Consider the following 25,191-nt stretch of genomic DNA (forward strand, 5'->3'; position numbering starts at 1 on the left):
TTCTGCACAGTGTGTTCGGCTTCTAAGCTCAAGTTCTTCTTGGCACAAAGTGGACAGATCTCCAAGGCCTTGCTTTGCAGCAGAACTGGAGGCCCCTTTCTCAGCCAATAGTGCACTAGCGATAGGAGACTCACAGAGAGGTGCTGTATACACCTGGAACGCAGAGAGTCAGACACACAAAGTGACTACCATCTATCTTCCTTCCTGGAGTGAACCTGATGGCCACACTGGGGCAGTGCCTACTGCCTTCCCGGACTACTCACTGAACTTGATGTCTTTCCCTCCATTGACCTCCATGAGAAAGGGCGTCCAGGACATGGTTGGTATCTAAACTTCAGTTCAAAGTGCAGAGCCATTTTGCACAGTTTGTTCAGGTTCTAAGCTCAAGTTCTTCTTGGCACAAAGTGAACAGCTCCCAAACCCAGGGTTTTGCAGTGGAACTGGAGAGAGGGCCCTCTCTTGGCCAAAACTACCACTCTCGATATAAGCCTGCTAGAGAGGTGCTGTACACACCTGGAATGCAGAGAGCCAGACACGGGAGGTGACTCCGGTCTTCCTTCCTTCCCAGAGTGGACTTGATGGCCATACTGGGGTAGTGCTGGCTGCCTTCCTAGACAGGTCACTGGACTTGATGGCATCCTCTCCATTGACCTCCATGGGGGAAAGGCCTCTGGGACACGGTTGGGGTCCAAACTTCAGTTCAAACTGCCAAGCCATTCAGTACCGTGTATTTGGTTTCTAAGATCAAGGTCTTCTTGGCACAAAGTTGACAGCTCTTCATGCCCTTACTTGGCAGCCTAACTGGACAGCACATTCTAGGCCAAACTGCCCGTCCACAATACAAGCCACCTAGAAAGGTGATGTGCAAACATGGATTGCAGAGAGCCAGACACTAGAGGTAACTACTGTTTTACTTCATTCCCAGCATGGATCTGAGGGCCACACCAGCACGGTTCCAGCTGCCTTCTCTGAGAATTAACTGCACTTGTTGTCATATCCCTTCCATTGACTTCAATGGGGAGAAGGCCTCCGGGACACGGTTGGCATCTAAACTTCAGTTCACACTGCTGATCCATTCTGCACAGTGTGCTCAGCTTCTCAACTCAAGTTCTTCTTGGCACAAAGTGGACAGCTCTCCAACCCCGGCTTTGCAGCAGAACTGGAGGGCCCTTCTCAGCCAAAACTGCCACTCAAGAAATGAGCCTCCTAGACAAGTGCTGTACAAACCTGGAACAAAGAGAGCCAGACACTCCACGTGACTACTGTCTTCCTTCCTTTCCAGAGTGCACTTGATGGCCACACGGGGGCAGTGCTGGCCACCCTCCCTGACAATTCACTGAACTTGTTGTCATCCCCCTCCACTGACCTCCATCGGGAAAAGGCCTCTGGGACATGGTTGGCGTCCAAACTTCAGTTTAAACTGCTGAGCCATTCTGCACAGTGTTCGGCTTCTAAGCTCAAGTTCTTCTGGGCATAAAGTGGACAGCTCTCCAAGCCCTTGCTTTGTCGAAGAACTGGAGGGCCCTTTCTGGACAAAACTTACACTCCCAGCATGAGCCTCCTAGAGAGGTGTTGTACAACAAACCTGTAATGTAGAGAGCCAGACATGCGAGGTGACTGCCTTCTGCTTCCTTCCCGGAGTGGACTTGATGGCCACACTGGGGAGGTGCTGCCTGCCTTCCTAGACAAGCTATCTCACTTGATTTCATCCCCTCCATTGACCTCCATTCTGAAAAAGCCTAAGGGACCCATTTGGGGTAAAAACTTCACTTCAAACTGCCGAGCCATTGTGCACAATGTGTTCGGCTTCTCAGCTCAAGTTCTTCTTGGCATAAAGTGCACAGCTCTCAAACCCCTGGCTTTGCAGCGAAACTGGAGGGTCCTTTCTTGGCCAAAACTGCCAATTTAGATAGGAGCCTCCTGGAGAGGAGCTGTACACACCTGGAAAGCAGAGAGCCAGACATGCAAGGTGACTACCATTTTCCTTCCTTCCCATAGTGGACATGATGATCACACGAAGCAGTGCCGGCTAACTCCCTGGACAAGTCACTGAACTTGATGTCATCCCCTCCATTGGCCTCCATTTTGGAAAGGCCTCTGGAACACGGTTGTTGTCCAAACTTCAGTTCAAACTTCCAAGCCATTCTGCACAATGTGTTCCAGTTCTAAGCTCAAGTTCATCTTGGCACAAAATGGACAGCTCTCAAAGCCCTTGCTTTGCTTTGCAGTGGAACTGGGGGGCCCTTTCCCAGCCAAAACTTCCACTCCGGGAACGAGCTTCCTAGAGAGGTGATATAAAACCCTAGGATGCAGAGAGCCAGACAGGCGAGGCGAGTACATTCTTCCTTCCTTCCTGGAGTGCGCTTGATGGCCACACCAGGGCAGTGTCACCTGCCTTCCTGGGGACCAGTCACGGCACTTGATGTTGTCTCCTCCATTGACCTCCATGGGGAAAAGGCCTCTGGCAAACAATTGGTCCAAACTTCAGTTCACACTGCCAAGCCATTCTGCACAGTGTGTTCGGCTTCTAAGCTCAAGTTCTTGGCTCAAAGTGGACAGCTCTCCAAACACTTGCTTTGCAGCAGAACTGGAGGGACTTTTCTCTGCCAAAACTTCCACTCCTGGAACCAGCTTCCTAGAGATGTACTGTAAAAACCTGGAATGCAGAGAGCCAGACATGTGAGATGAGTACCTTCTTCCTTCCTTCCTTCCCGGAGTGGACTTCATGGCCACACCGGGACAGTGCCGCCTACCTTCCCGGACAAGTCATTGCACTTGATTTCATCCCCTCCATTGACCTCCATTCCAAAAAGGCCTAAGGAACATGGTTGGCATAAAATCTTCAGTTCAAACTGCTGAGCCATTGTGCAGTGTGTTCAGCTTCTAAGCTAAGTTCTTCTTGGCCCAAGTTGACAGCTCTTTAAGCCCTTGCTTGGCAGCCAAACTGGATGGCACTTTCTAGGCCAAACTGCCATCCACAATATAAGCCTCCTAGAGAGGTGATGTGCAAACCTGGATTGTAGAGAGCCAGACACTAAAGGTGACAACAGCTTTACTTCATTTCCGGCATGGATTTGAGGGCCACAACAGCGCAGTTCCAGCTGCCTTCTCTGAGAATTAACTGCACTTGCTGTTATATCCCTTCCATTGACTTCAATGGGGAGAAGGCCTCTGGGACACAGTTGGTGTCCAAATTTCAGTTCACACTGCCGAGCCATTCTGCACAGTGTGTTCAGGTTATAAGCTCAAGTGCTTCTTGGCACAAAGTGGACAGCTCTCCAATCCCTTGCTTTGTAGCAGAACTGGAGGGACTTTTCTGGTCAAAACTTCCACTCCCGGTATGAGCCTCTTAGACAGGTGCTGTACAAACCCGGAACCCAGAGAGCCAGATTCATGAAGTGACTACTGTCCTCCTTGCTTCCCAGAGTGGACTTGATGGCCACACCGGGGCAGTGCCGACTGCCTTCCAGGACAAGTCACCACACTTGATGTCGTCCCCTCCATTGACCTCCCTTCAGAAAAGGCCTCCCGGACACGTTGGTGTCCGACCTTCAGTTCAAACTGCCAAGCCATTCTGCACAATGTGTTTGGCTTCTCAGCTCAAGTTCTTCTTGGCATAAAGTGGACAGCTCTCCAAGCCCTTGCTTTGCATCAGAACTGGAGGGCCCTATTTTGGCCAAAACTTTCACTCCAAGTATGAGCCTCTTAGAGAGGTGCTGTACACACGTGGAATGCAGAGAGCCAGACATGCGAGGTGACTACCTTCTTCCTTCCTTCCCAGAGTGGACTTGATGGCCACACTGGGGCAGTGCCTCCTGCCTTCCAGGAGAAGTCACCACACTTTATTTCATCCCCTCCATTGACCTGCATTCAGAAATTGCCTAAGGGACACATTTGGGGTACAAACTTCAGTTCAAAGTGCCAAGCTATTGTGCACAGTGTATTCGGTTTCTCAGCACAAGTTCTTCTTGGCACAAAGTAGACAACTCTCCAACCCCTGGCTTTGCAGTGGAACTGGAGGACCCTTTCTGGGTCAAAACTGCCACAATGGAAATGATCCTCCTAGAGAGGTGCTGTACATACCTGGAACAGGGAGAGCCAGACAATCGATGTGACTACCATCTTCATTCCTTCCCGGAATGCACTTGATGGCCACACCGGGGCACTTCCTGGACAAGTCACTTCACTTGAGGTCATCCCCTCCATTGGTCTCCATTGGGAAAAGGACTCTGGAACATGGTTGGTGTCCAAACTTCAGTTCAAACTGCCAAGCCATTCTGCACAGTGCGTTTGGCTTCTAAGCTCAAGTTCTTGGCAGAAAGTGGAGAGCTCGCCAAGGCCTTGCTTTGCAGCAAGCTGGATGGCACTTCCTAGGCCAAACTACCATTTGAGATACAGAGCTCATAGAGAGGTGCTGCACAAACATGGAATGCTACAAGCCAGGCACTTGATGGGACTACTGTCTTACTTCATTCCCGGGGTGGACTTGATGGCCACACCAGGGCAGTTCCAGCTGCCTTTTCTGAGAAGGAATTGCACTTGATGTTATCCCCTTGTTGTAGTCAGAAGGATTCAGCAAGGAAATACATTAAATACAGGACACATAACTTATAAGGTTATTTTATGATAATTACCCAAAGAGTCAAATGCAAAGGATTGACAGACATTCACCGCACACTAGAAGTCCAAAGGATTCAGCTGAGGGCCTGGATCCCAGCAGTTTCCACACAAGTCCAGCTGAAGGCCTAGAGTCCAAGGCAATGTCCTCCTCGAGTCCAGCCAGTGGTCTAGAGCCCATGGCAATGTCTCATGCTTGTCCATATTGAGGATCTGCACCTGGAAGGCCCAAAGGCCGGTGGTGGAAGCCAGAAAATCTATGCTGGTGAGATGAAGGATTTCTGCCACCAAGCTGAGGGATCCACATTGGAGCCAGGAGGTGATGTTCAAGGTGAAGATCAGAGCTCCTCTGATTAAAACGGTAGCCATTCCCAGTAACAGCAAGGCCCTGAGCTCCTCCTCTGATGAGAACATCCTAGTTTGCATCAGGAAAACTGTCCAAAGCAAGCTTCTCCTAGCAAATCAACAGGTCAAGATCTTCCCCTCCAGTTCTCTTTTTATGGCTATTGGCATCAATCTTCAGGTGGCTCTTTCATGCACAGATGAGGCTGATTCAGTTAAGCTGGGCATTACAAGTTGACCATTAGTCAATCCACCGCACCCCTCCATTGACTTCAATGGGGACAAGGCCTCAGGGACATGGTTGCAGTCAAAACTTCAATTCAAACTGCTGAGCCATTCTAAAAACTGGGTAGAGCTTCTAACCTCAAGTTCTTCCTAGTACAAATTGGACAGCTTTCCAAGCCTATGCTTTGCAACAGAACTGGATGGCACTTCCTAGGCCAAACTACCATTCATAGTACAAGGCTCATAGAGAGGTGCTGTACAAATGTGGAATTCTGGGAGCTAGACCCTTGATGTGACTACTGTGTTACTTCATTCCCAGAGTAGACTTGAAGGTCACACTAGGGCAGATCCAGCTGCCTTCTCTGAGAAGGAACTGCACTGGATATTATCACCTCCCTTGACTTCAGTGGGGAAAAGGCCTCAGGGTCACAGTTGGAGTCAAAACTTCAGTTCAAACTGCCCAGTCATTCTGAAAAGTAGGTTCGGCTTCTCACCTCAAGTTCTTAGCACAAAGTGGACAGCTCTCCAAACCCTCACTTTGCAGCAGAACTCGATGGCACTTCCTAGGCCAAAGTGCCATTTGCGATATAAGCCTCATAGAGAGGTGCTGTACCAACCTGGAATGCAGCAAGCCAGACACTTGAATTCAGCACTGTTTTACTTCTTTGCCAGAGTGGACTCAAGGGCCACACCAGGGCAGTTCTGGCTGCCTTCTCTGAGAAGGAACTGCATTGGATGTCATCCCCTCCATTGACTTCAGTGGGGAAAAGGCCTCAGCGACACAGTTGGAGTCAAAACTTCAGTTCAAACTGCCGAACCATTCTGCAAAGTGTGTTCAACTTCTAACCTCAATTTCTTCCTAGCACAAAGTGGACAGCTCTCCAAGCCCTTGCTTTGCGGTAGAACTGGATGACACTTCCTAGGCCAAACTGCCATTGGCAATACAACCCTCCTAGAGAGGTGCTGTACATACCTGGAATGTTGACAGCCAGACACGCCAGTTGACTACTGTTCTACTTCATTTCTGGAGTGGACTTGATGACCACCTCAGGGCAGAGCCATCTGCCTTCTTTGAGAAGTAACTGCGCTGGCTGTCATCCCCTCCACTGGCTGCAATGGGGAAAAGGCCTTAGGGACAAGGTTGGAGTCAAAACTTCAAGTGCCTAATGTTTTACTTCACTTCTGCAATGGAATTCATTTTCACACAATGGCAGTTTTAGCTGCTTTCTTGGAGAAGTAACTCCAGTTTATGTCATCCACTTAAATTGACTTCTATGGAAGAGTATACACCAGAGAAAATGTGTGAGTGCAAACTGCAGTTCAAATTGCAGGACCATTCTGATAAGTGAGGTGGGCTTCTAACAGAATGTTCTTCTTAGGGAAATTTTGACAGGTCACCAAGACCCTTTTTTTTTTTGATACCGGGAATTGAACTCAGGTCCTTGCGCTTGCAAAGCAGGCAGCTAAACCACTGAGCTAAATCCCCGGCCCTCCAAGACCATTTTTTGCAATAGAATTGTATGGAAATTTTCATACCAAACTGTCATTCACAACAGAAGCCTCATATAGATGCCCTGTGCAAATCTGTAATGGAGAGAGGCCATTATTCCAGTGACTTCTGTTTTACATCACTCCTGCTATAAACTTACTTTCCACACAATGGTAGTCTAGCTGCTTTCTCTTAAATTAACCACACTTTATGTCATTCACTTCCATTGCATTCTATGGAAGAGATTCCACCAGAGAAAATGTTTGAGTGAAAACTTCAATTCAAAATGCCGAACGATTCTTAAAAGTATGTTTGGCTTGCAACATAAAATTCTAATTAGGAAAATGTTCACAGGTCTCCAAGTCCTTTTTTTGCAGCAGAACTGTATGGCTGTTTCTAGGCCAAACTGCCATTCACAATAGAATACAGCTGCACTGTACAAATCTGTAATGCAGAGGGCATAAACACAAGTGATTACAATTTTACTTCATTTCTGCAATGGATTTGATTTCCATGCAATGGCAATTCTAGCTCCTTTCTCTTAGAAGTACCTTCACTTAATCTACTTCCATTGATTTCTATGGAGGAGAGGAGAACAGATTAAATGTTTGAATGAACACTTCAGTTCAAATTTCACAACCATTCTAAGTAGTGTGTTTGTCTTCTAACCTCAAGTTCTTTTTAGGAAAACCTTAGAGGTCTCCAATGCTTTTGTTTACACCAGAATTGTATGGCACTTTCTAGGCCAAACTGTCAGTCACAACAGAAACCTCATGAAGATGCACTGTACAAATCTATAATGTAGAGAGGCAGATACTTGAGTAATTACTCTTTTATTTCACTCCTGCAATGGAGTTGATTTCCAAACAATGGCAGTTGGAGCTACATCATTGGAGAAGTAGCTGAATTTCATATCATGCACTTCTAATGACTTGTACGGAAGCAAATTCACCAGAGAAAATGTTAGAGTGAAAACTTCAGTTCAAATTGCAGAACCATTCTGAAAAATGTGTTTAGCTTCTAACATGAAGTTCTTTTCTGGAAAAAAGTTCACAGGTCTACAAGCTGTTTCTTTGCAAAGGAAGTGAATGGAAAGAAAAAGTCATGACAAGGATAAGTCAATACATATCATTTATAACCATCAATGTTAATGGTCTCAATTCACCAGTCAAAAGAAATAGTCTGGCAGAATGGGTCAAGAAGCAAAATCCAACAATATGCTGCATACAAGAAACACACTCAATTCAAAAAGAAACATAGACTGAAAGTTAAAGGGTGGAAAACAATACTCCATGGGACAGGAACCCAGAAAAAAGCAGAAGTAGCTATCCTCTTTGCAGACCAAATGGATCTCAAACCAACACTGATTAAGAGAGACAAAGAAGGACTCTACATCCTTGTAAAGGGAAAAATCCAAGGGGAAGAGATGACAATCATAAACATATATGCATCAAATACTAGTGCACCCAACTATATAAAACAAATACTAACGGTCATGAAATATCAAATAACCACTAATAGTAGTGGGGCTACTCAATACTCCTCTGTCACAAAAAGATAGATCAACTACCCAGAAAATAAACAATGAAATACTAGTACTCAATCAAACTCTTGAACAAATGAACTTAACAGATGTTTGCACAGTGTTCCAGCCCACAAAATCAGAATACATACTCTTTTTGGCTATACACAGATAGTTCTCCAATGTGGACCACATACTTGCTGGTAGAACATGTTTAAGTAAGTGCAAAGGAATTGAAGTTGTCTCTTGTATTTTATCATAGTGCAATGAAATCAGAGTTCAATAGCAAAAGAAACTGCAAGAATTTCATAAAGACATGGAAATTGAACAACACACCTCTGAATAAACAATGGGTCAGAGAGGAATTTAAAAAAGGAATCAGACAATTGCTACAATTAAATGGCAACATCAATACAACATATTGGAATCTTTGGGCCATGATGAAAATAATCTTACTAGGGAAATTTATAGCAGTGAATACTCATATTAGGAAAACAGAGCAAACTAAAATAAAGAACTTGATGGTGAACCTCAAAATTCTAGAAAAAGAAGAGCAAGACAAATCCAAAGCTCATACAAGAGAGGAAATTTTAAAGAACAGAGCAGAAATCAATGCAATAGAGACTAAGAGAATGATACAAAAAAAAAAATCAATGAAGCCAAGAGTCGTTTATGTGAAAGAATAAACAAAATTGACAAACCCTTAGCCAACCTTATCAAAGAAAAGAAAATACCCAAATCCATGCAATTAGGAGTGAAAAGGGTCCACCAAAAAACAGGAGAAAGTACAATTGACTTTAAAAACTGTTCACAGAAGTAATAGTAGAAAACTTCCCAGACAGAGGTGGACAATTGAACATACAGAGAAGTGAGGCATACAGAACTCCAACTAGCCATGATAAAAAAAAAATCTACACATAGACATATAACAGTCAAGATCTCAGAAACCCAACAGAAGAGCAAAATCCTACAGGCAGTTAGAGAAAAGAAACAAATCACCTGCAAAGGAAAACCCATCAGAATCACAGCAGACTTCTCAACACAAACCCTCAAATCAAGGAGAGCCTGGAGTGAAGTATTTCAAGCCCTAAAAGAAAATAAATTCCAATCTAGACTGTTGCATGCTGCAAAATTATCTTTCAAAATAGATGGGGAAATTAGATACTTCCACAAAAAAAGAACACCTGAGAAATTTCATGAACACCAAATGAGCACGCCAAACAATATACTCTAAGCAATATCCTAGAAAAAGACAATGAAGGTCACAACTCCATGAGGCCAACAGAGGGAAGCCACCAGGCAAGGTAAGAAACTAAAGGGAAAGGGGGAAAAAATAAAAAATAAAAGAGCCAACTACAGCAAAACATCATGACAAGGATGAGTCAATATCTATCAATTTTAACACTCAATGTTAATGGCCTCAATTCACCAATCAAAAGAAATAGACTGACAATGTATCAAGAAGCAAAATCCAGCAATATGCTGTATACAAGAAATACACCTAACTCAAAAGGAAATTCATAAACTGACAGTAAAAGGCTAGAAAACAGTTCTCCACACAAGAGGAACCCAGAAAAAAGCAGGAGTAGCAATCTTATTTGCAGACAAAGTAGATTTCAAACCAAAACTAATTAAGAGAGACAAAGATGGTCACTACATCCTTGTGAAGGGAACAATCCAAGAGGAAGAGATGACAATCATAAATATATATGCACCAAATACGAATGCCCCCAACTATATAAAACAAATATTAATGGACATGAAAAACCAAATAAGCAATAATACAATTGTAGTGGGGGACCTCAACACCCCACTATCACAAATAGACAGATCATCTAGACAAAAAATTAACAACGAAATTCTAGAACTGAACCAAGCTATTGAACAAATGGACTTAATAGATGTTTACAGAGTGTTCCACCCCACAAAATGAGAATACACATTCTTTTCAGCTGTATACGGGTCATTCTCCAAAATAGGCCACATGCTAGCTCCTAGGACATGTCTAAGTAAAGGTAAAAGAATTGAAGTTACCCCCTGTATATTATCAGACCATAGTGCAATAAAATTGGAGGCCAATAACATAAGAAACCGCAAAACTCCCACAAAACCATAGAAATTGAATGACACCCTCCTGAACAATCAATGGGTCACAGAGGAAATTAAAGAAGAAATTAGAGAGTTTCTACAAGTAAATGATAATGCCACTACAACAAACAGGAATCTATGGGACACAACAAAAGCAGTTCTATGTGAGAAATTCATAGCAGTGAATCCCCATATTAAGAAAACAGAGAGAACTCAGGTAAATAACCTAATGAAGCTCCTAGAAAAAGAAGACATAACACACCCAAAGCTTGTACAAGAAACGAAATTATAAAGATCAGAGCAGAAATCAATGCAATGGAGACTAAGAGAATGATACAAAAAATTAATGATCAAAGAGTTGGTTTTTCAAAAGAATAAATAAAATTGATAACTCTTTAGCCAATCTTCTCAAAAAAAAAAAATAAAAAGGAAAGAAAAGACTCAAATCCATACAATTAAGAATGAAAAAGGTGAAGTCACAACAGGTACAGCAGAAATCCAGAGGATCATCAATACCTACTTCAACAGCCTGTACTCTAATAAAATGGAAAACACAGAAGAAATGGACAGATTCCTAGATACATACGAATTGCCAAACTTAAATGAAGAAGATATAGAAATTCTAAACACGCAAATTACAATGAGTGAAATTGAAAATGTAATAAAAAATTTACCAACAAAGAAAAGCCCAGAAGAAATGTCTACAAGACATTTAAAGAAGAACTATCACCATTACTCTTTAAACTCATCAAGGAAATTGAAAGGGAAGCAATACTTCCAAATTCATTCCTGGAAGCAAATGTTAGTTTGATTCCAAAACCAGGGAAAGACCCAACCCAAAAAGAGAACTACAGGCCAATCTCCCTAATGAACATAGATGCAAAAATCCTCAACAAGATACTGGCAAACAGAAAACAGAGGGTCATCAAGAAGATCATACACCCTGACCAAGTCAGATATTTCCCAAGGATGCACGGATGTTTCAACATTCATAAATCAATATATGTAATACACTATATTAACAGTGTCAAGGACAAAAACATCATCTTTATAGTTGCATAAAAGGCATTTGACAAAATCCAACACCCATTCATGATAAAAACCCTACAGAAAATCGGAATAGAAGGTCTTTATCTCAACCTGATTAAAGCTATCTATGAAAAACCAATAGCCAACATCATACTAAATGGTCAAAAACTGAAAACTTTCACACTAAAATGAGGAGCAAGACAAGGGTGCCCACTATCACCACTCATGTTCAATACAGTTCAGGAAACATTAGCCATAGCAATTCAAAAAGAGAAAGAAATAAAAGGAATAATTATAGGAAAAGAAGACGTTAGACTGTCATTATTTGCTTGTTCTAGAAATTGTGCAAAGAAATACATGGAGACACAGAATTTGGGTAAAATAATTAAAGTTTTACTTGCAAGCAGGCAGAACCACTGGAAACTGGTCTGGTCAGCATTTGCGCTGCGTTCTTTGTTAGTTTCCTATTTTATACCTTTGTTAGTCATTATCTCATCCCCCGTGGCCTTTGATGTGTAAATATAATTCCAGTTCCTATTTACAAGTCACAGACACAACATAAGCACACATACATTGTAAATTTACCCAGGCATTGCAACTTTGTTAGGTTAAAATGTTATCTATAATGAAGTTACTGGGAACAGAGTCAGATAACCATCACCTTAAACAACAAAAGTTATGGGAAAAGCAAATCTTAAAGGAATACATTACTTATTTTGCTTCTACAACTACCTTAGTATTCAATTTGCTAAGTTATCTAAAACTTTTCCCTATCATGCTGATGATATGATACTTTACATAGAAGACCCAAAAAACTCAGCCAAAAAACTTCTAGACTTAATTGACAGATTCAGTAGAGTAGTTGGATATAAGGTCAACACTCAAAAAACAATAGCCTTCTTATACACACATAACAGACTCACTGAGAGAGAAATTAGGGAAACAATTCCTTTTACAATAGCATCCAAAAAAATGAAATATCTAGGAATCAATCTAACAAAGGAAACAAAAGACTTCTACACTGAAAACTACAGCACTCTGAAAAAAGAGATCAAAGAGGATATAAGGAAATAGAAAGACATCCCTTGTTCCTGGGTAGGAAGAACCAATATTGTGAAAATGACCATATTTCCAAAACTGCTATATAGATTTAATGCAATGCCAATTGAAATTCCAACAATATACTTCACAGAACTAGAGAAAACAATCCAAAAATTCATTTGGAACCAGAAGAGACCTAGAATAGCAAAAGCAATTTTAGGCAACAGAGACATGGCAGGGGGTATCACAATCCCCAACTTGAAACTATACTACAAAGCTCCTGTGACAAAAACAGCATGGTACTGGCAAAGAAACAGACCCGAGGATCAGTGGAATAGATTAGAAGATGCAGAAACAACTCCAGACATACTCAGCCACCTCATCTTTGACAAAGGAGCCAACCACCCTCAATGGAGGAAAGATAGCCTATTTAATAAATGGTGTTGGAAAAACTGGATTTCAACCTGCCAAAGATTAAAACTAGACCCATATCTATCACCATGCACTAAACTAAGATCCAAGTGGATTAAAGATCAAAATATTAAAATAGAAACACTAAACTTGCTGGAAGATAAGTTAGGCAGAACTCTTAAAGACACTGGCATAGGAAAAGGCTTTATGAACAAAATCTTAGTAGCATGGGAACTAGCACAAAGCATCAACAACTGGGACCTCATGTTATTAAAAAGCTACTGCACTGCAAGAGAAACCACCAAAAGAGCTAAGAGACAACCTACAATGTGGCAAAAAATTTTTAGCAGCTGTACCTCAGACAAAGGACTACTATCTAGAACATATAAAGAACTGAAGAAAATCAGACCCCCCAAATTTAAAGACCCAATTCAAAAATGGGCATCTGAAATGAACAGACATTTCTCAGACAAAGAAGTAAAAGCAACAAATAAACATATGAAGAAATGTTCAACATCACTGGTCATTTGAGAGATGCAGATGAAAATAACACTGAGATTCCACCTCACCCCAGAAAAAATGGCTGCTGTCGGGAAATCAGCCAATGACAAATGCTGGTAGGTGTGTGAGGAGAAAGGAACCCTTCTCCATTGTTGGTGGGAGTGCAGACTGGTGCAACCACTGTGGAAATCAGTATGGAGATACCTCAAAGAACTAGGACTGGAAGTCCCATTTGACCCAGCTATTCCCCTGCAGGGTATCTTCCCCAAAGAATTAAAAGAATCATACCACAGTGATCTATGTGCACCCATGTTTATAGTGGCACAGTTTGTAATAGCTGAAGCTTGGAAACAGCCCAAGTGCCCATCAACTGGAAACTGGATAGAGAAGATGTGGTTTTTTATATAAAATGTAGTACTACTCAGCCACAAAGAACAAGAAACTAGAGACATTTATAGCTAAATGGATGCATATTGAGGCCATACTCTTAAGTGAAATAAATAGGACACACATGTGTAATACCGAATAGCTTCTCTAGTGTGAGAAACTGAAAGTGTAAATAAGGTTTAAAATGATTAAAATGAATAATTGATAATTTGAAATAGGAAAAGTTCCAAAGGGATAGGGGTGGTGAGAGGGGAAGGGGAAAGGAAAGAAGGGAAAGGAAAAATTATGAGAAAAGAAAAAAGAATTGAAACGAAGCCTACGTAAATAGGGAAGGGTGGAGGGGGTGAAGGGTATATAGGGAATGGGGAAAAAATAAGAACAAAGATACATCATGTACAGGTATAAGCACCCAATGATAAACGTAAATGTACTGTATACCTAAAATGTACCAATAAAAGAATTTAAGGGGAAAAACAAGAGAAAAAAATCCATATGGGGAAAATTTTTCATACCAAATGCAGTTCAAACAGCAGAAACATTCTGGGAAGGCAGTTCTGCTTCTAACCCAGAGTTGCTGTTAGGGAAACACTTAGAAGTCTCCCAGATGCTTTTGCTGCCCCAGATCTGCAGTCATTTCTCAGAAGAATTTACCTGTTGGCAGTCTGAGAACCATGGCCCTGGACAAATCCTTAATACACAGAGGCAGAGAGGTCCAATGAATCTTGGAGGGCGGGGGGGTGGGGTGAGGTACCGGGGATCAAACTCGGGACCTTGCACTTGTGAGGCAGGCCGCGGAACCACTGAGCTAAATTCCCAGCCCCAGTCCAATGAATCTTGGCAGATGGGGCTCTCTTTGGGCAGTGATCTGCCATAAAGTCAGCCTTTTAACTGCTTCCAGGTAGGAACAAAGACACTTTATGTCCTAAACCTCTGTTCATTTCACTGGGGATGAATTCACCTGGGGAAAATTTTTCTATGCTGACCACAGTTCAAACAGGAAAACCATTCTGGGAAGGTGGTTTGGCTTCCAACCTAGAGTTATTCCTAGGGAAACACTTATAATTCTCCCAGCTCTTTCTATGCTCCACAACTACACAGTCATTTCTCAGCCCCTCTGCATTTTTCCATTGGCAGGCTGAGAAAGGTGGCCCTGGAAAAATCCTTAATACAGACAGGCAGATAGGTTGAATGAACCTCTACTGATGGGGTTCTCTTTTGGGAGTGATCTACCATAAAGTCAGCCTTGGAACTGTTTCCAGATAGGAGATAGGGGATTTTATGTCCTGCACCTTCATTCACTTCAATGGGGGTGAATCCCCCTGAAAATATTTGTGTGCCCAATGCAGTTCAAACAGCAAAAACATTCTAGGATGGTGGTTCAACTTCTAATGTAGATTTGTTCCTGGGGAAACACTTAGAAGATTCCCAGGTGGGTTTTTTTTTTGTGTGTGTGTGTGTGTGCCACAGAGCTGAGCTGTTATTTCTCCGACCCTTGGCCATTCATGGTTGGGAACCTGAGAAGGTTGGCCCTTGACAAATCCTTAATACAAATATGCAGATGAGTTGAATTAATCCCTGTAGATGAGGTTCTCTTTGGGGAATGACCTACCATAAAGTCAGCCTTGGAACTGTTTCCAGTTAGGGCAAAGGCACTTTACGTCTTGCACCTCCATTCACTTCAATGGGGCTGAATCCCCCTGGGGAAAATCTTTGTAGACCAAATGCAGTTCAAACAGCAGAACCATTCTGGGAAGGCAGTTCTGCTTCTAACCCAGAGTTGTTGTTAGGGAAACACTTAGAAGTCTCCCAGATGCTTTTCTGCCCCAGAGCTGGGCAGTCATTTCTATGACCCTTGACCTTTCCCAGTTGGCAGCCTGAGAAAGCAGGCCTGGACAAATCCTTAATACAGATCGGGAGACAGGTTAAAGGAATCCCTGCAGGTGGTGTTCTCTTTGGGGAGTGACCCACAATAAAGTCAGACTTGGAACTGTTTCTAGTAAGAAGCAAAAGCACTTTATGTCCTGCATAACCATTCACTTCAATGGGACTGAATTCACCTGGAGAAAATCTTAGCATCCCAAATGCAGTTCAATCAGCAGAACCATTCTCTGAAGGGGGTACTGCTTGTAACTTGGAGTTGTTCTTAGGGAAAGACTTACAGCTCTCCTAGCTCATTCTCTGTCCCACAACTGCACATTCATTTCTTGGCCCTTCTGCCCTTTTCCCATTAGCAGGCTGAAAAGGGCGGGCCTGGAAAAATCCTTAATACAGATAGGCAAACTGGTTGAAAGAATCCCTGGACATGTGGTTCTCTTTGGGGAGTGACCTGCAATAAAGTCAGACTCGGAACTGCTCCCAGTTAGGAGCACAGGCACTTTATGACCTGTACCTCCATTCACTTCAATGGGGCCAAATTCCCCTGGGGAAAAATCTTTGCATAGCAACTACAGTTCAAACATCAGAACCATTCTGGGAAGACAGTTTGGCTTCTAACCTAGAGTTGTTCTTAGAGAAACATGTAAAACTCTCCCAGGTCTTTTTCTGCCCCAGTTCTGCAAAGTCGAGTCTCGACCACTCTGCATTTCATGGTTGGCAGCCTGAGAACAGTGGCCCTGGACAACTCCTTAGTATAGAGAGGCACAGAAGTCCAATGAATCTTAGCAAATGGGGTTCTCTTTGGGCAGTAATCTACCATAAAGACAGCCTTTTAACTGCTTCCAGGTAGAAGCAAAGGCACTTCATGTCCTGAACCTCCATTCAATTCAATGGGGATGAATCCAACTGGATTCATGAATCCAACTTTTTTCTATGAAAAAAGCAGTTCAACCAGCAAAACCATTTTGGGAATGTGTTTGTTACCTAGAGTTGTTCTTCAAGAAACACTTTGAACTCTCCCACCTCTTTCTCTACTCCAGAGCAGAGCAGTCATTTCTAGGCCTCACAGCTCTTCATGGTGGGCACCCAGAGAAGTGTGGCCTTTGACAAATCCTTAATGCAGACAGGCAGATGGGTCAAATGAACCCCTGAAGATAGGGTTCTCCTTGGGGAGTGACCTGCAATAAAGTCAGACTTGAAGGTTCTTCCAGTTAGGAGCCCAAGTACTTAATGTCTTGTAGTGCCATTCACTTCAATGAGGCTGAATTAACGTTAGGACATCTTTGCTTGCCATCTGCAGTTCAAACAGCAGAACCATTATGGGAAGGTAGTTGGACTTCTAACCTAGAGTTGTTCTTAGAGAACCAACCAGAACTCTTCCAGGTCTTTCTTCTCCAGAGAGCTACACAGACACTTCTCCGCCCCATGGTCTTTTCAAACTGATGGCAGCTGGGGAGGGTTGGCTTGGGTCAAATCGGTAATACAGAGAGGCAGACAGGTCAAATGAACCCCTACTGAGAGGGTTTACTTTTGGGAGTGATCTGACATAAAGTCATACATGGAACTGCTTCCAGTTTGTATCAAAGGCATTTTATATACTGTATCTCCTTTAATGGGGCTGAATCTAACTTAGAAAATCTTTGTGTGCCAAGTACAGTTCAAACAGCAGAACTATTTGGGGAAAGCGATTTGACTACTAACCTAGAGTTGTTCTTAGTTAAATAACTTGAGCTCTCCCAGCTCTTTCTCCTTTACTGAGCTGGACTGTCATTTCTCAGCCCCATGGCCTTTCACATTGGATAGCCTGAGAAGGTTGGCCCTGGACAAATTGGTAATACAGAAAAGCAGACAAATCAAATGAACCCCTGCAGAAGGGATTCTCTTTGGGAAATCACCTGCCATGAAGTCACACTTTGAACTGCTTACTGTTAGGAGCAAAGGCACTTTATGTCCTGCACCTCCATTCACATCAATAGGGCCAAATCCATCTGGGGAAAATCTTTGCATGCCAAATGAATTTCAAACAGCAGAACCATTCTGGGAAAGTGGTTCATCCTTTAACCTAAAGTTGTTCTTAGGAAAGGACTTACAACTCTGCCAGCTCTTTCTCTGCCCAGAGTTCTGCAGCCATTGCTTGGCCCCAGAGCCCTTGATGGTTGGCATCCGGAGAAGAGTGGCCCTGGTCATACTCTCAATACAGAGAGGAAGATGGTCACATGAATCCCTACAGATGAGGTTCTATTTTGGGAGTGACCTGCCATAAAGTCAGACTTGAAACTGTTTCCTGTAAGGAGCAAAGGGACTTTCTGTCCTGCACCTTCATTCACTCCTATGGGGTCAAATCTACACGGGGAAAATCTTTCTGTTCCAAATGCAGTTCAAATAGGAGAGCCATTCTGAGAAGGCCATTTGGCTTCTAACCTAAAGTTGTTCTTAGGTAAAGTCTTTAAACTCTTCCAGCTCTTTCTCTGCCCCAGAGCTGCACAGTCATTTCTCAGCCCCATGGTCTTTGGTGGTTGACAGACTGAGAGGGGCAGCCCTGGACATTTCCTTACTGCAGATAGGCAGACAGGTCACATGAATCCCTGCAGATGGGATTCTCTGTGTGGAGTAACCTCCATTATAGTCAGACTTGAAACCTCTTCCAGTTAGAAGCAAAGACAGTTTATTTTTTGCACCTCCATTCACTTGAATGGGGCCAAATCCACCTGGGGAAAATCTTTGCATGCCAACTGCACTTGAAACAGCAAAGCCATTCAGGGAAGGCAATTTGGCTTCTAACCTACAGTTATTCTTAGGGAAACATGTAGATTTCTCCCAGCTCTCTCTCTGCCCCAGAGCTGCACAGTCATTTCTTGGACCAAGGCCTTTCTTCATGAGCAGCCTGAGAAGGGTGGCACCAGACAAATAGATAATTGAGAAAGATAGGTGGGTTGACTGAATTCCTGCAGATAGGATTCTCTTTGGGAAGTGACTTGCCATAAAGTCAGACTTGGAACTGCTTCCAGTTAGGAGCAGAGAAACAGCAAGATAATACTGCAAATCACTCAACAGATATGAGCATTGCTAATATTCACTTAGGATTGTAGACTACAATGAAAAGAAATTATGAAAAATACATAAGTTGATTTATTGAATAATTAATATCACCCTTTACATTGCAAAATTCAAAAACCAATATCTTAAAATCATATCAATGGGGGCCGGGGATTTAGCTCAGTGGTTTTGCCACCTGCTGCGCAAGCGCAAGAACCTGAGTTCAGTCTCCGGTACAAAAAAAAAAAAAATCATATCAATGGATGGAGAGAAAACACAAGGAAAAAAGAAAAAATGAATCCTTGAGAGTAAGATGGAACATATAAAACTGTCTTCACTGCCAAATAGCATTATGTCATATGTTGGAAAAATTAAAGAACCAGCAAATAACTACTAGAATTGATAAGATAGTGTTGCGTGGTATACATCATTAGCTGAACAAAACCCAAAAGTCTGTCATTTAATTATGTATCAACTTTCAAGTACTGAAATAGAGATAGTAAACATTACACCATATATAATACAGAGCAATGTGGAGAACCACTTCTCATATGTTGAAAAACACATGAAAAATGATCAATTCTAGATATAATCAACAAGACAATATAATAAAGAAATGATTTTTATCCTTAGATGGATACATAAAATAGATCATTCCAATGTCTGCAAATCTCACAAAAACAAAGCACATATCTGTAAAACATCAGATAAAAAAAATCAACTATTATAATTTCTACATATTCTGAATTGTTCCACAATCTACACTGAGTGATTTTACTTATTCTTTCCAAGATTCTAATTTCTTATCACTTGGAGAAAAGAAGTCAACGATAATATTTTTAACTAAATAAAAAAATTAACAACTAGAAAAATTCAAATCCAGAGGCAGTGGAATAAGTGAGTGAAGTGGCTGAAAGACAACATTCCCTAAAATTCCATGGGCAATAGATTGAGGAAAAGAAACCACAGATAATCTTTTCAATATAATAATAATGCTATGTTAGACTCAATCATTAATATACTCAACATCGCAATGTGTTTAAATCAAGAAAAATTCTGCTAGTGTTGAGATGGTAAAGCTATAAGAAGGGTCCACAAAACTGGATCCTGTGGTCACCCCTGGGGTTAGATTAATTCAGAGCAATGGACTGGAATTATCAAACATTTATTTTTTTTGTAGTTTTGTTTTCCTTTTATTTGGTCCTATGCTCTAAAAATGCATTTACTTTTAAGATCAATTCTTTTGTTATTACATTAGCTTTAATAAATATGCTAGCAGCTCATACAAGTTTCTGAAAAATTTAGCAACCCTGAAACCCAATTTTTCTCATGTTTAATAATGCTGATATTGCATAATACTGATAAAGACAGAAAAAAAACATTTTCATCTTACAAATGGCCCATGCCAATATCTGCAACTATGAGGTGTCTAAGGATGTTTTAAAAGTATAAAAGCTCTCACCATAATCATTACATAGACAAGATTTTTCCTTGGAAATTAGTATCTGATGAGGACTAAGTTAAAAATAGTTTCCTCATATTCATTAAGTAAATCAATCTCAAGTACATGTTCTCTGATAAGCTTTGAGACTTTCATAGATGCAAATCTGCTTTCAGGGAGTCCTCTTCAATATGAATTTTATAATGATTAGTAAGGGATGACCTCTGGCTGAAAAGTTTTCCACATGCATTGCATTCACAGGGCTTCTCTCCAGTATGAATTCTTTGATATGCAATAAGTGAGGAGCTTTGTCTAAAAGTTTTTCCACATGTATTACATTTGATCAAGGCTAGTTGGAGTCCTATATGCCTCACTTACCTGTATGTCAAGTTCTTTTCCCCTGCTTGGGAAGTTTTCTGCCATCACTTCTGTGAACAGTTTTTTGTTTTGTTTTGTTTTGTTTTGGTACCAGGGATCGAACTTGGGTCCTTGCGCTTGCGCAGCAGGCGGCAAAACCACTGAGCTAAATCCCCGGCCCCTGTGAACAGTTTTTTTTATGTCATCTGCACTCTCTCCTCTTTCTTCATTGACTCCAATCAGTCTTATGTTATTCTTCTTTGCATTGTCTAGCAACTGCTGGATTGATTTCTCAGGGTCCCTTACAATTTTAAAGCAATTTTTCTTTTCCTGGTTACTAATTGCAATCTTATCTTCTATACCTGAAATTCTGTCCTCACATTGGTTCATTCTGCTGCACAGACTTCCAATGGAGTTTTTAATCTCCTGGAAATCTGTTTGCATCTGTTTTATGGATACCATTTGTTTCCTATGTTGGGATTCCATCAAGTTCCTCAGATCCTCTATTTTTTAATCTGTGTCCTCTCTAGATTTATTAATCATGCCTTGCACTATGGGCACAATCTTTGCTCCCTGTAGTGTCCTGTGGGATCTGTATCAGGAGGCTGATGAGTCTGCACTGGAAGCCTGAAGGGTCTACACTGGAAGGCAAAGACTGGCGCTCCTCCAAAGAACAGAACAGACCATGACCTTCCTCATTTCCCATTTATAACAGTCTAGGAGCAGCCCTAGCAGTCCATTCCCTAATATGTGGAATTGCTGAGCTGATTTGGCTAAGCTTCTCTTAGCCAAACTTCTCAGGTTGACACAATTGCTCAACCATCAGAGCAGGTAAAGATTTTCCCCAGGTGGATTCGGCCCCACTGAAGTGAATGGAGGTGCAGGAGATAAAATGCCTTTGCTCTTAACTGGAAGCAGTTCCAAGTGTCAGTGAATGGCACGTAACTGTACAAAGAGAACCCCATTTGGAGGGTTTAATTCAACATGTCTACCACTTTGCATTATGGATTTGTCCAGGACTTCATATTGCAGGCTGCTCAGTGCAAAGGGCTGGGTGGACGAGAAATAACCACACAGCTTTGGGGCAGAGAAAGAACTGGGAGAGTTCACAGTGTTTCTGAAAGAACAATTCTATGTTAGGAGCCTAACTGACTTCCACGAATGCTGCTGCTCTTTGAACTGCAGTTGTCACATGAAGATTTTTCCCAGATGGATTCATCCACATTGAAATGAATGGAGGTGCAGGACATAAAGTGCCTTTGCTCCTAACTGGAATCAGTCCATGTCTCAGTGTATGGAAGGTAAATCCCCAAGGAGAACCCCATCTGCAGGGATTAATTCAACCTGGTTGCCTCAATGTGTTACTGATTTTTCCAAGGACTCACTTCTAAGGCTGCCCACTGAGAAGGGCATTGCTCAGATCAATGTCTGTGAAGCTCTGGAGCAGGGAAAGAGATGGGAGAGTTCTAAGGGTTTCCTTAAGAACAATTTTAGCTTAGAAGGCTATCTGCCATCCTGGGATGGTTCTGCTGTTTGAATTACAGTTTGCATAACAAGATTTTTCCCAGATGGATTTGGCCCTATTGATGTGAATGGAGGTACAGGACATAGAGTGCCTTTGCTCTTAACTGAAAGCAGTTCCAATTCTCAGTGTGTGGTAGGTAACTCCCCCAAGAGAACCTGATATGCAGGAACGTATTCATCCTGTCTGCCTCTCTACATTACTGATTTGTCCAGGGCCCCTCTTCTCAGGCTGACCACTCCAAAGAAGTGTGGGGCTGGGAAGGACTGCTAATTTCTGGGGCATAGAAACAACTGAGAGAGTTCTAAATGTTTACCTAAGCACAATTCTAGGACGAAAGCCAAACCCCTTTCCACTAATGGTTCTTCTGTTTGAATTGCAGTTGGCACACCAATATTTTGTCTAAGTGGAACTGGCCCCATTGAAGTGAATGAAGGTGCTGGACATAAAGTGTCTTTGCTTTTCATTGGAAGCAGTTCCAATTCTGCCAGGTAACTCCCCAAAGAGAACCCCATCATCAGGGATTCATTTGAACCATCTGCCTCACTGCATTATAGCTTTCTCCAGGGCCCTACTTCTCAGGTTGCCCATTGCAAAGGGATGTGGGGCTCTGGAATGCCCGGACACTTCAAAAGCAGAGAAAGAATTCAGAATGTTCTAAGATTTTCCCTGAGAAAAACTCTAGGTTAGAAGCCTAACCACTTTCCACAAATGGTTCTACTTCTTGAAGTGTATTTGGTAAGTGAAATTTTTCCTCATGTTAATTCAGCTCAATTGAATTGATGTTGCAGGACATAAAGTGCCTTTGCTCCAAACTGGAAGCAGTTTCAAGTCTCAGTATGGCATGTACTCCTCAAAGCGATGCCCATCTGCAACGATTCATTCCAACATCTGCCTCAATGCATTACAGATTTGTCCAGGGCCCACTTCTCAGGCTGCCCACCATGAAGATCCATGCGGATGAGAAATGACTTTGAAGCTCTCAGACATAGAAAGAGCTCAGAAAGGTTTAAGTGTTTCCCTAAAAATAACTCTAGGTTAGAAGCCTAACCACCTTCCCTCAGTGATTCTGCTCTTTGAACAACAGTTGGCAAGTGAAGATTTCCCCCATGTGTATTCAGCCCCTGTGAAGTAAATGGAGGTGCAGGACATAAAGTGCCTTTGCTCCTAACCGAAGCAGTTCCAACTCTTAAGTATATGGAATGTAACTCCTCAAAGGGAACCCATTCTGCAGGGATTCATTTCAATTGTCTGCCAATCAGCATAACAGATTTGTCCAGGGCCCCACTTCTAGGCGACCCAACTCAAAGGCCAGGGGGCCAAGAATTGACTGCACCACTCTCAGACAGAAAAAGAGCTCAGAGAGGTTCAAGTGTTTCCCTAAGAACAAGTCTAGATTAGAGGCCTAACCACCTCCCATGAATGGTTCTGCTGCTTGAACTGCAGTTGGCATGCCAAAATTGTCCCCAGGTGGATTTGGCCCCATAGAAGTAAATGGTGGTACAGGACATAAAGTGCCTTTACTCCTAACTGTAATCAGTTCCAAGTTTCAGTGTATGGTAGGTAATTCCCCAAAGAGAACCTCATTTTCAGGGATTTATTAAACCTGCCTGCCTTGGAATTATGGATTTGTCCAAGGGCCCACTTCTCAGGCTGCCCATCGGGAAGGGCCATGTGTCTGAGAAATAACCATGCACCTCTGGGAGGAGAAAGAGCTTTGAGAGTTTTAAGTTTCTCTATAAAAACAAATATAGCATAGAAGCATAACCACCAAACATGAATGGTTCTGCAGTTGGAACTTCAGTGGGCACTTGAAGACTGTCCCTGGATGGATTCAGTGCCATTGAAATGAATGGAGGTGCAGGACATAAAGTGCCTTTGCTCCTAACTGTAAGCAGGTCAAAATCTCAGTGTATGGCAGGTATCTCCCCAAAGGAAACTCCATCTTCAGGGATTCATTCAAACATCTGCCTCTCTCCCTTATAGATTTGTCCAGGGCCCAGTTCTCAGGTTGACCACCACAAAGAGCCACGGGGCCAAGAAACAACCCCAGAGCTCTGGGCCAGAGAAAAAACTGCAAGAGTTCTAAGTTTTTCCCTAAGAACAAATATAGTTTGGAAGCCTAATCCACTTCCATGAATTGTTCTGCTGTTGGAACTGCAGTTGGCAGGCAAAAATTTTCCCCAGGTGGATTTGGCCCAATTGAAGGGAATGGAGGTGCAGGACATAAAGTGTCATTGCTTTTAACTGGAAGCAGTTTGAAATCTCAATGTATGGCCGGTAATCCTTCCATCTGCAGGAATTCATTTGACCCATCTGCCTCTCTGAATTATGAATTTGTCCAGGGACACACTTCTCAGGCTATGCACCCTGAAGGGCCTTGGGGCTGGGAAATGCCCGTGCAGCTCTGGGACCACAAAAGACCTGGGAGAGTTCTACACGGTTCACTAAGAAAAACTGTAGATTAGAAGCCTAAATGCCTTCCCTGAATGGTTCAGTTCTTTTAACTACAGTTCGCTATGCAAGGATTTTCCCCAGGTGGATTCATCCACATTAAAATGAATGGAGGTGCAGGACAAAATTCCTTTGCTCCGAACTGGAAGCAGTTCCACTTCAAAGTGTGTGGCATGTAACTCCCAAAAGAGAACGCCATTTGCAGGGATTCATTCAAACCATCTGCCTCTCTGCATTATGGATTTGTCCGGGGCCCCACTTCTCTAGCTGCCAAACGTGAAGGGCCATGGGACTGAGAAATGACCATGCAGCTTGCTGGCAAAAAATGATTTCAGAGAAATCTGTGTTTCCCTAAGTACATGTCTAGGTTAGAAGACTATCCATCTTCCCTGAATGGTTCTGCTATTGGAACTGCAGTTGGCATGCAGAGATTTTCCCCAGGTGGATTCGGTACATAAACTGCATTTGCTCATAACCAGAAGCAGATCCAAGTCTCAGTGAATGGCAGCTAACTACAAAAGAGAACCCCATCTGCATGGATTTCTTGGACTGTCTGCGTTGCTGCAATAAGGATTTATACAAGGCACCACTCTCAGCCTGCCAATGTGAATTGTAATTTTAACTACAAAGTACCATTCAACTCTGTGACACTGAAAGACCTCGGAGAGTTCTAAATGTTTCCATAATAAAAACTCTATGTTAGAAGCTTAACCAACTTCCCAGAAAGTTCTGCTCTTTGAAATGCAGTTTGCACTCAAAGATTTTCAGAGGTGTAATCTGCCCCACTGAGGTGAATGGATCTGCAGAACATAAAATGCATTTGCTCTCAACTGGAAGCAGATACAAGTCTCAGT

General features: G+C 42.4%; 1 protein-coding gene across 8 annotated transcripts in view; it reads right to left on the reverse strand.

The window, feature by feature from the left end:
• Positions 1-25,191, reverse strand: part of Slc35d2 (solute carrier family 35 member D2) — a 152,575-nt gene that overhangs the window by 45,197 nt on the left and 82,187 nt on the right. For 2 of the 8 annotated variants that reach the window (XR_015448839.1, XR_015448836.1), the window contains one exon: positions 6,158-6,294. The exons of the other annotated variants lie outside the window; for them this stretch is intronic. The gene's annotated coding sequence lies outside the window, so the exon portion shown is untranslated. The remainder of the gene's footprint in view (positions 1-6,157; positions 6,295-25,191) is intronic. 8 annotated transcript variants of the gene reach the window in all.

The sequence above is a fragment of the Heterocephalus glaber genome, unplaced genomic scaffold (assembly GCF_053883595.1).
Source record: "Heterocephalus glaber isolate CG9 unplaced genomic scaffold, H.glaber_assembly_v1.0 deba00000594, whole genome shotgun sequence".
Taxonomy (NCBI): domain Eukaryota; kingdom Metazoa; phylum Chordata; class Mammalia; order Rodentia; family Bathyergidae; genus Heterocephalus; species Heterocephalus glaber.